Raw genomic sequence first — 9,822 nt, forward strand, 5'->3', positions numbered from 1 at the left:
GAAAAAATAAGGTTTTTATGTCATAATTTGTTTAATGTCCAATCCGATCAACCCATGATGTATTAATTATAGTTTTGTTCCATTATTTTTAATAAAAATTGATCCGATCCATCGGAAAGAAATTATATAATAACAACAAAAAATATTTTATATATATAAATAAAATGATCACATATATAAAAAAAACTATCGATAATATATACAAATAAACTCATCATGCGCAAGGCGCAGGTCTTATCCTAGTATCTATGATTTGGAAATATACTAAATTACTAGTGGTTTTCCCGGACTACGCCCGGGTTTTCTTATATAAATTTTAGTTTAAATTAATCTATTGTATTACTTTTTAAATATATATATAATACATATTTATCATTTTTTACAAATATAATTATAAGATGAAGTTTAAAGTATTAGAGTGCAAACACTAATAACAATGAAAATAGATATTTTATGACTCAAAATTCATACGTTGTTGAGTTATATATCTAAAATAATTAAACACTGGATTATTGTTTTTTAAGTTTTATTAATGCGTTAGATGTAATTTTCAATTAATTTTATTTTCCTATTAAACAAACAAAGGAAAGATATATTTTCTCAATTCCAAAAAATTGTGATATTTTTATTGTTTAGAATTATTTATTTCAATAAAACTAAATATTTTTATTGGTTCGAGAAATATTTGTGTATATAGATTGTAATTTTTCTTGTTGTCACTATTTTGTTGTGAAGAGAAAAAAAAATGATTTAATAGATACTAAAAGTTAAATGTTTGAAATAAATGTATGATATTTTAATTTTTTTATTTTAATACAAAGAATAATAGTTTATTTGAAAAAAAGAAAATTTATTTTTAAAAATGTAATAATGTTTTTTTTCTTTTTGAGATTTTCTATATTTCGTTTTACCATATTGTAGAAGATAAATATCTTCATGATTTTAGCTCCAAAATTTTATTTCCAACTTATTAGTGATTTTTATGGCAAGATGTGTTATATTAAAAAAAATAGTGATCTGTAGATTTAGGAAAAAAATATTATATGTATTGTAACAAACTTGATGGTCAACAACCATTATATGTATTTTTATTTAAAATAATTAGTATTTTTTAGTAATGGTCAACAATGGTCACTGGCTACCATTTGATAAGAAAGAAATTCATGAGTCTGCGATCTTATACAATCCAATGATCCATGGACCTTTTTCAATCCAATATTTTCACAGCAAGGTTTCCTGCCCCATTTATTTTGGCTTCTTAGTGACATTAATCATAAATCATATATATAGGTATGCTGCTAGTAGAAAACATAGCGAGAGAGCTTTGAATCAGGTAGTGTGTGCATTATCTATAGATCAGATTTTTTAACAGGTCACTTGCATGCAAAAAGACATATAAATCAAAATGTAACGCAAAGCGGTAAACACTTATAACTGAAGCAGTAAATAATGGTTGTCGAGGCACTTAATAATGGCATCGATTGCTGGAGAATTTCGTCAACTGCTTTTTCCTTCTTTGATGGTATTCTAACAATCATGCTTTGGGCCTGAAATATAAATAAAAGCCCAAACGAAACTATAGTTAGTTATGGTGACACGTGGCAGCAGACGTCCTATGGAGAGAAGAAACTCAACTTTATTGTATAAGACTAGTGATCAACCCGCCGTATGCAAATAAATGAAAAAATAATATATTTTAAATATTTAATTTATTCTTAACTAAAAATAAAATTAATTTTGATGTATACTTTTTTCATTACTTATTCCTTTGAAAAATATATATATATTTTAACTGATATTGTTCTATATACAATAGAACCTCTATAAATTAATAATGTTGGGACTTTAAAATTTTATTAATTTATAGAGATATTAATTTACAAAATTTTTCATTTTTAGTTTTTTTTTTCTATTTTTAAATATTTTTATTAATAAAATAAGAAAATATTTGATTTTACCGTATATAAATTATTTAAATTTTAGAAAATTGATTTTCATATTATTTTATTATCTTATTTGGTGTATATTTTTATGTTTCATAGAATTGTTATGTGGTTTTCGATATAATTTTACTAAATATTATTCAAATATATTAAAATAATAAGAAAAATAAAAGTATTTTCATTGTGAATATAAAACCAACAATATAATGTTTAGTTTGTACTTATATAATATATATATAGAGATATATTATTAATTTATAATTTTAATGAGACTATATATTGACATGGGAGTTTTTTTAATATTATTATCTTATTATTTTATCGATTTGTGTCATATTTTACACCGGCCCAAGTTGGGACTGATGAAATTTATTAATTTATAGAGATTATTAATTTATCGATTATTAATTTATAGAGGTTTTGCTATATATGTTTATTCGGAAAAAAAATCAGGTGAGTAAACTTTTATTTATTCAGTTTTATTTGTTTTTTTTGGTCTATTTCTGTGTATTCAGTTTAGTTGGTTGATATGTTCTAACCAATTGGTCCTTGCTTGCCAACCGAACTACAAACTGATTAATGAAAACAGAGAACCGATAATTTTGGTTTGGTCGGTTTCGTTTGCTTAAGTTTGTACCACATGTCCATCGCTAAAACCCAGCGTCGTTGAAGAATGAGAAGTGTCATGTTTGCTACTGGCATTTTCGGGGAAAATGTTGATGTTGAAGAGAAATTATCTGATCTTTTGTTTGCATAAATCTTTAAATTTAGTTGCAGGTGAAGTAAACATACATGTTTAAATTAATCCCATTAGCCACAAGTATAGGTTCTCCTCAGGTTCGTACAATCTCTCAAAGCACCTAATTTGATTGAATTAGTATTTTATTTTCTAGAAGAAAAATTGGTGCCCGTTATGCTAATGGTCCAAAGTAATTTATTAAAGGTTGAGTTATTAGGGATTATTTGATCTTGGGACGACAATGAATTCCACAAATCCATATGTTGTATGCTTCCAGCTACGTATATTAGATCAGACTCAATTGCAACAGAATCTTCAAAACAATGCAAATGTTAATGCAATTATGTTCATGTATAAGACCCGATGGAACCATGAATCATTCAAGTGTCACTACTGATTATTAGAGTTTGCTAAATGGAAAACTCATTGTAAATAATGTGTTCAAATATACTTATTGATGTTATTTAGGTTATATCTCAACTTTGTCGGTCCTTAAAACTGCACCATTGGAAGTATCTGTTGTTTTTAGCTGAGAGAATGCATCCCCCATAGCAGAGTTGAGCTAAGTGAATTGCCAAGCCAATACCTTCCAAATTTTCTTCATTTACCGTACAAATCATTGTTAATAAGTAAATCAACAAAGAGGGAAATGCATAAGTGATCATATAGTGTTTATTTTCAAATTACCTCCAAAGCTTTGTACTCATCATATATGAATTTAAGAATTTCCTCCTGAGATCTGTTGGTCTTCTCCAAATATTGCCTTGCTGATCTGATTTAGTTCATAGAAACAACATCACACATAGACATATGTCGCCAAACGTTTTTAGGACGGCAAGGGTCGGTGGTGGAGCCATTGTTTTTTTTTGCTGGAGTCTCCATTGGAGTCTTTTTTGATGGGTGTGAGGTTGATGTTGGTGGGATAATGGGTTTTATAGCGATGTGTCTCAGAGCGAGATAAATATTTGGAAATAATAAAAATGTAAAACTACACATTTTTCAAATAGACGTTTAATGTAATATTTTCATTTATTATATTGTATTTCTAAATTATATACTTACTTATTCTAATTTTTTTGCTTTTTCAGATAGATGTAATATTTGGAAATAATTAAAATATAAAACTATACATTATTTAAGATATATATTTAATGTAATATTTATTAATATTGTAATGTTACCATTTCTTAAAAATATTTGAAAATAATTAAAATATAAAACTATACATTATTTCAGATATATGTTTAATGTAATATTTCTATTTTTTTTAATGTTACCATTTGTTAAAAATATTTAAAAATAATTAAAATGTAAAACTAAACATTATTTCAGATATATGTTTAATGTAATATTTCTATTTTTTAATTTTTACATTTTAACATCATAATAAATATAAATTTACATATATTTAATTTTTACATTTTAAGATATATAATGTAGTATTTCCATTTTTTTAATTGTGTATTTACTTATTATTTTTTTATGCAAAACTATACAATTTGTTTGTTTAATGTAGTATTAACATTTTTTTATATTATATATTACTTTTTAATGTAGTATTTCCATTTTTAAATTTTAGTACTTACTTATTATTATTTTTTTGCATATATTATATATTTACATATTTAAATGTATATTTACTTATATTTAATTTTTTACATTTTAAGATAGATGTTTAATGTAGTATTTCCATTTTTTGAATTGTGTATTTACTTATTATTATTTTTCGTGTATTATATATTTAAATGTATATTTACTTCTATTTCGTAATTACATTTAATTTACATATTTAAATTATAATAATGTGATTTAATGTAATAAGATAATAATAGTAATGATGCCACATGGCTTCTTTTCGAATAATGGTTATATGCTAATGTGGACGCTCTATGGAACCTCAAAAGGTTCCTTTTATTAGTATAGATTCCGATAGTACTAATACTTGGCAAGAGATATATGGTAATATATATATCCTAGATATGCAAAGATATTTTGTAGATTAGTGCCACGTTGTGGTGTAACCGTCTATGTTTTTTCAGCTAAGTAGTGCCTGCTTGAGATAGTTATAAAAATATTTTAAAGGACAATTCTCTTGAATAGCCTTTTTAAAAATTTTGTCAAAATAACCCTAAAAAAAATTAAAATAGCCACTTTTTTTGTAATTTTTAACTTTTAATCTTTTTCTTAAAAAAATGAAACCATATCCCCAAATCTCCACCATTTAACTCTAAACCCTAAATCTAGATTAGTTAACCCTAAATTTTTACCCTTTAATACAACTTATTTATGGCGGCTGCTCCTAGGGTTTTGGGCGACAAGATAGGCGATTCTCAGATCTGGCATCTCTGACGGCGCCTGCTGTTTTGGAAGATCTCTGCAAACCTCTTTCCCGTGCAAGGAAGACTACAACACTTCTTGTCATCGGTCCCCTCAGTTCGAAGAACTCGAAGATCTTTCTCTAGCTTTTGCTACGATTCTTTTTCGATTTTTTGGACTGCAAACTGCTTTGTGTTTCTCTTTCACTTGTCCCCCCAAGCAAGACTTTTCTCTAGCGCTCTGCTAAGGCTCTCTATCGTTTGTTTGGACGATCCTGAAAGTTCCATCAACCGATCCCCTAAGAATGAATTCGCAACTGAATCTGGTGCGTTTTGGAGGAACCTCTGCAATGGCAAAACGTCGCCTGGAACTGGACTTGGAGGAGGAAATCATACGGATCCCGGAATGCGATCTCACGGAAGTCTCTGAACGTTTTAAGCTAACCCTTATTGGTCGTGTTCTCCATAATGGAGGAAGAAGTATTGAAGCCATGATATCCCTGCTCCCTCGTGCAAGGATCTGGAACGTAGAAGGACGTGCACGAGGCACCAACTTGGGTAATGGGAGGTTCCAGTTTGATTTCGATAAGGAGGAAGACCTTAATATGGTACTGAACAAACGACCCTGCCACATAAACCAATGGATTTTTGCCTTAGAGAGGTGGGAGCCTTTCACTAGCGACAACTTTTCGAACACAATTCCCTTTTGGATTAAGGTGACAGGAGTGCCTGTCCATTTCTGGAACGACAAAACTTTCGAAGAGATTTCCAAAGCTCTGGGAAAGAAGATGACTCTGGATGCGAAAAATGCTCGGCTCCAAGTTTCCATTGATGCTGAAAAGCCTCTACAATTCAACCGAAGAATCGGCTTCCCAAATGGTGACATTGGAAGGGTCTCTTTTGAATATGAAGGTCTGAATCGGTACTGTTTTGCGTGTAACAGAATCTCACACGATGTGTACTCATGTTCGGAGATCTCGGAGAAGGAAAGGGAGCGTTTTGTTAAGGAATTAAGAGAGCAGAATGCTGTGGCCTCCCAGATTCATCAGGAGCTAGCGCCACCTCCCAACTCCCGAAACAATAAGAGACCTAGATCCCCTTCGGGTGAGGCCCCAAAGAGATCCCCAACAAGATACCAATATCCTGGATCATCCAGAGGAGAAAAACGTAGCAAGGAGTCGGAGTATTACTGGACCGCAAAGAGAAACGAGGAGCGCTTTCCCCGTGAAAAAGACCTGAGGAAAGGGGATCATCAAGACCCGGTGGAAAAAAGCTTCCGAAGAGATAGCAGAAACACAAGCATATGGAACTGCTTGGAAGAGAATGAATCTCGTGATCAGAGAGGTACCAGCAGAACGGGTCTAAACTCGAGCTCACAAAGAAACCATAGAAGGCCAGGGAATAACAGAGCAACAAACTCTAGAGAAGACAGGGGAAATGCTCGGAGCTATAACTGTTCATCCCCGCTCTCCCAGCAGGTCTGGAGATCCCGTAGTCCTACTAAAGAAACCAGTAAGGACCCTCTTGGTATGTCTGAGAAAGATGGGCCGAGAGACTCCCTCCGAAGCAAAGCTGATTTGTAACAAATTGTATTAGAGATACCAACGACGAGATATCCTCCAACTACTCACGAGAACGAACCTAGAAGTGGCGTCCTGATTGTGCATCAGAATGAGTCCTCTGAGGAACGCATACGTCGTCTTAAGGGAAAGGCCATAGAGACAGGTAACCAGGAGAACACTCCAACCTCGGCAGCTAAGGGCCTCACTATCCCAGGACAATACGGTAGAGGAGGCACGCTGGTTATACGGGACGTATCCCAACAAGCTCCCCAGTCAAATAAGTACCCGCTTGGGCCAATGATTACCGAGAAAAGTGATGAGGATGATGGTTAAGATATCAACAAGGTGATGGAACTTGAAGGCCTAGACGACATGGAGATGACTAAGGAGGATGAAGAAGAAGTCGATAGGATGGTTAATGAGTTCAGTGATGTCGTAATGGATGAGACGACGCGGATAACGATGATCTGATGATAGACGAACCGGGTATGGACGCTGAAAAGATAGATGCAATATCCCAATTGTCTCCAGAAACTGCTGAGTATGATCAAAGGAAGACTGTGCTTACAAGCCCACAAGAGAACATGCTCCCTGTAGAGCAAGAAAATGCTGACGTCCTACCACCAGAGGCACAGGTATCCAAGAGAGGTGCATCAGCGGAACTCAACAAGACCAAATCCTCCGGACAAGCTACACGCAAGCCTGTTCATAGGAATCCAATAGTTAAAGGAGCTAGTGCATCAAGGAAGATGACCCCGACAAGAGGAAGACAGTCGCCAAAGAAGCATAAGAGCTCGGGTAATGTTAACAAACGTCTCCAAACAAAATTTCCCTCCTACTGAGGTGTTTCCCTCTGCTAAAAGTAAGAACTCGTGTGCTGTTTCAGGTTCGGTGGTGTCCCAGAAACCACCCAGTAAGAAGATATGAACACCATCTCATGGAATTGTCAAAGGGCCGGAGCCTACTTGACCACGAGACATCTCGGGGAGTTACATCATTTTTTTTGCACCTTCTTTTCTCTTTTTATCGGAAACAAAAAATACTCGTTCTTTTTTGCAAGAATTTCAAGTTTCTTTTGGTTATAATAAATTGTTCACCGTGGAGCCGGAAGGTAGAAGCGGTGGTTTGGCTTTGTTTTATATGGATGCGTATGATGTGTCGATTCTCTATTTTGATAAACGTATGATAGATATTTCAGCAACAATAGAGGGACACAAAGTCTTCATGACCTTTGTCTATGGAGATCCGGTCGTTGAGTGCCGAGAATATGTATGGGAACGCCTTACCCGTATGAGTACGACGAGAACAGGGGCTTGGCTCATGTGTGGAGACTTTAATGAGATAGTAAGCAATCAGGAGAAGCGAGGAGGACGCAAACGACCCGAGACGTCCTTCCTACCTTTCAAGTTGATGCTTAATATCTGTGGCATGATGGAGTTCCCGTATAAAGGCAATTCGATGTCATGGATAGGATACAAAAGCTCCAGAAAGGTTCAATGTAGACTGGATAGAGCTGTAGGTAATGAAGACTGGCATCAGTTTTTTTCCCACACAAATGTGGAGTATTTAAAATTATGGGGCTCAGATCAGCGTCCTATCTTGACCCGTATACAGTCTCGATCAGTTAGATTACAGAGATGCTTTAAGTTCGATAGACGCTGGCTGTATAAAGATGGATTTAAGGACGCCATAGAAGCGGGATGGGGCTTCACGGAACCTGATCCAAACTGACCGCTCCATGCAAAGATTAGTGACGTTTGGCGGTCTATCTCTCGATGGAAGCGGACAAATCCATCAAATACAGAGAAGAAGATTGAGGCGATTAAGGAACAACTCGAGAAAGCTCAAGTTGACCCCAACACCCCAAGTACAGAAATCTTGAACCTTAAGTGGAATCTATGTACAGCCTTCAGTGGAAACAAAAAGGCCGGGTCCAATGGCTGAAGGATGGAGACAGAAATACAAAGTTATTTCATGCTTTGACAAAGCAAAGACGAGCTCGGAATCGTATAACCAGACTTAAAAAGCCACAAGGTGGATGGGCAGAAAGTGATCAAGGAATCGAACAAGTAGCCTCTGAATATTTTCAATGCTTGTTCACCTCGTCACAACCAGAAGATTTCGATGAAGCACTCTGGTATGTTACCGAGAAGATTACCCCAATGATGAATGTGTCGCTTACATGTCAACCATCAGACCGGGAAATCCAACAAGCCGTCAAAGACATAAATCCAGAAAAGGCACCAGGGCCGGACGGTACGACTAGTCTTTTTTACCAGAGTTTCTGGGAGACTACAGCGAAGGAAATCATTAACACGGTAATGGAATTCTTCGCCTCTGATGCTCTTGACCCATGGTTGAATCAAACAAACATATGTTTGATTCCTAAGACAGAACGGCCGAGAGAGATGACAGAGTTCCGTCCCATCAGCCTCTGTAACGTAAGCTATAAAAATATCTTCAAGATCTTGTGTCAATGACTAAAGAAAATCCTCCCGAAAGTAATATCGGAGACCCAATCTGCCTTTGTGGCGAAACGTCTTATTACAGACAATATTCTCTTAGCTCAGGAAGCCTTTCATGCTCTGCGAACGAACCCAATATGCAAAGAAAAATTTGTGGCAATCAAGACATACATGAGCAAAGCTTATGACATAGTAGAATGAAACTTCCTTGAAGCTTTAATGATCAAGATGGGATTTGCAGAGAAATGGGTTGAATGGATACGAATATGTATCTCCTCCGTCTCCTATCATGTACTCTTGAACGGTGAACCTAAAGGTAATATCACACCATCACGTGGACTTCGACAAGGCGGCCCTCTATCCCCATTCTTATTCATAATCCTTACTGAAGCGTTAATCTCCCAACTTAGAGGAGCAGAAGAAGAAGGGCGAATATCGGGAGTGAAGATTGCGAGGGCATGTCCATCCATCTCACATCTCCTCTTTGCAGACGACAATATTTTTTTCTGTAGAGCAGACGTCCAGCAATGTGCTGAGTTGATGAAAATCATCGATACATATGTGATATTCCGTATTTTTAACGGTTTTAAACTCGTTTTGGAGCAATTAAATGGTCGGTTTTAATTAATGTTTTGGTCTATTTGATGCGTTTTGGTGTTCTTAAGTGTAATATGCAGGTTACTAGATAGCTTGAAAGAAAAGAACGCATTCGGGATTTATTCAGAAGCAAGATGGACCGAACAATGGACCGAACGAGAAGTATTGATCGCACAGAGCCACAGATCGACCGATCCGGTC

This window comes from Brassica oleracea, chromosome C7, assembly GCF_000695525.1.
Source record: "Brassica oleracea var. oleracea cultivar TO1000 chromosome C7, BOL, whole genome shotgun sequence".
Taxonomy (NCBI): domain Eukaryota; kingdom Viridiplantae; phylum Streptophyta; class Magnoliopsida; order Brassicales; family Brassicaceae; genus Brassica; species Brassica oleracea.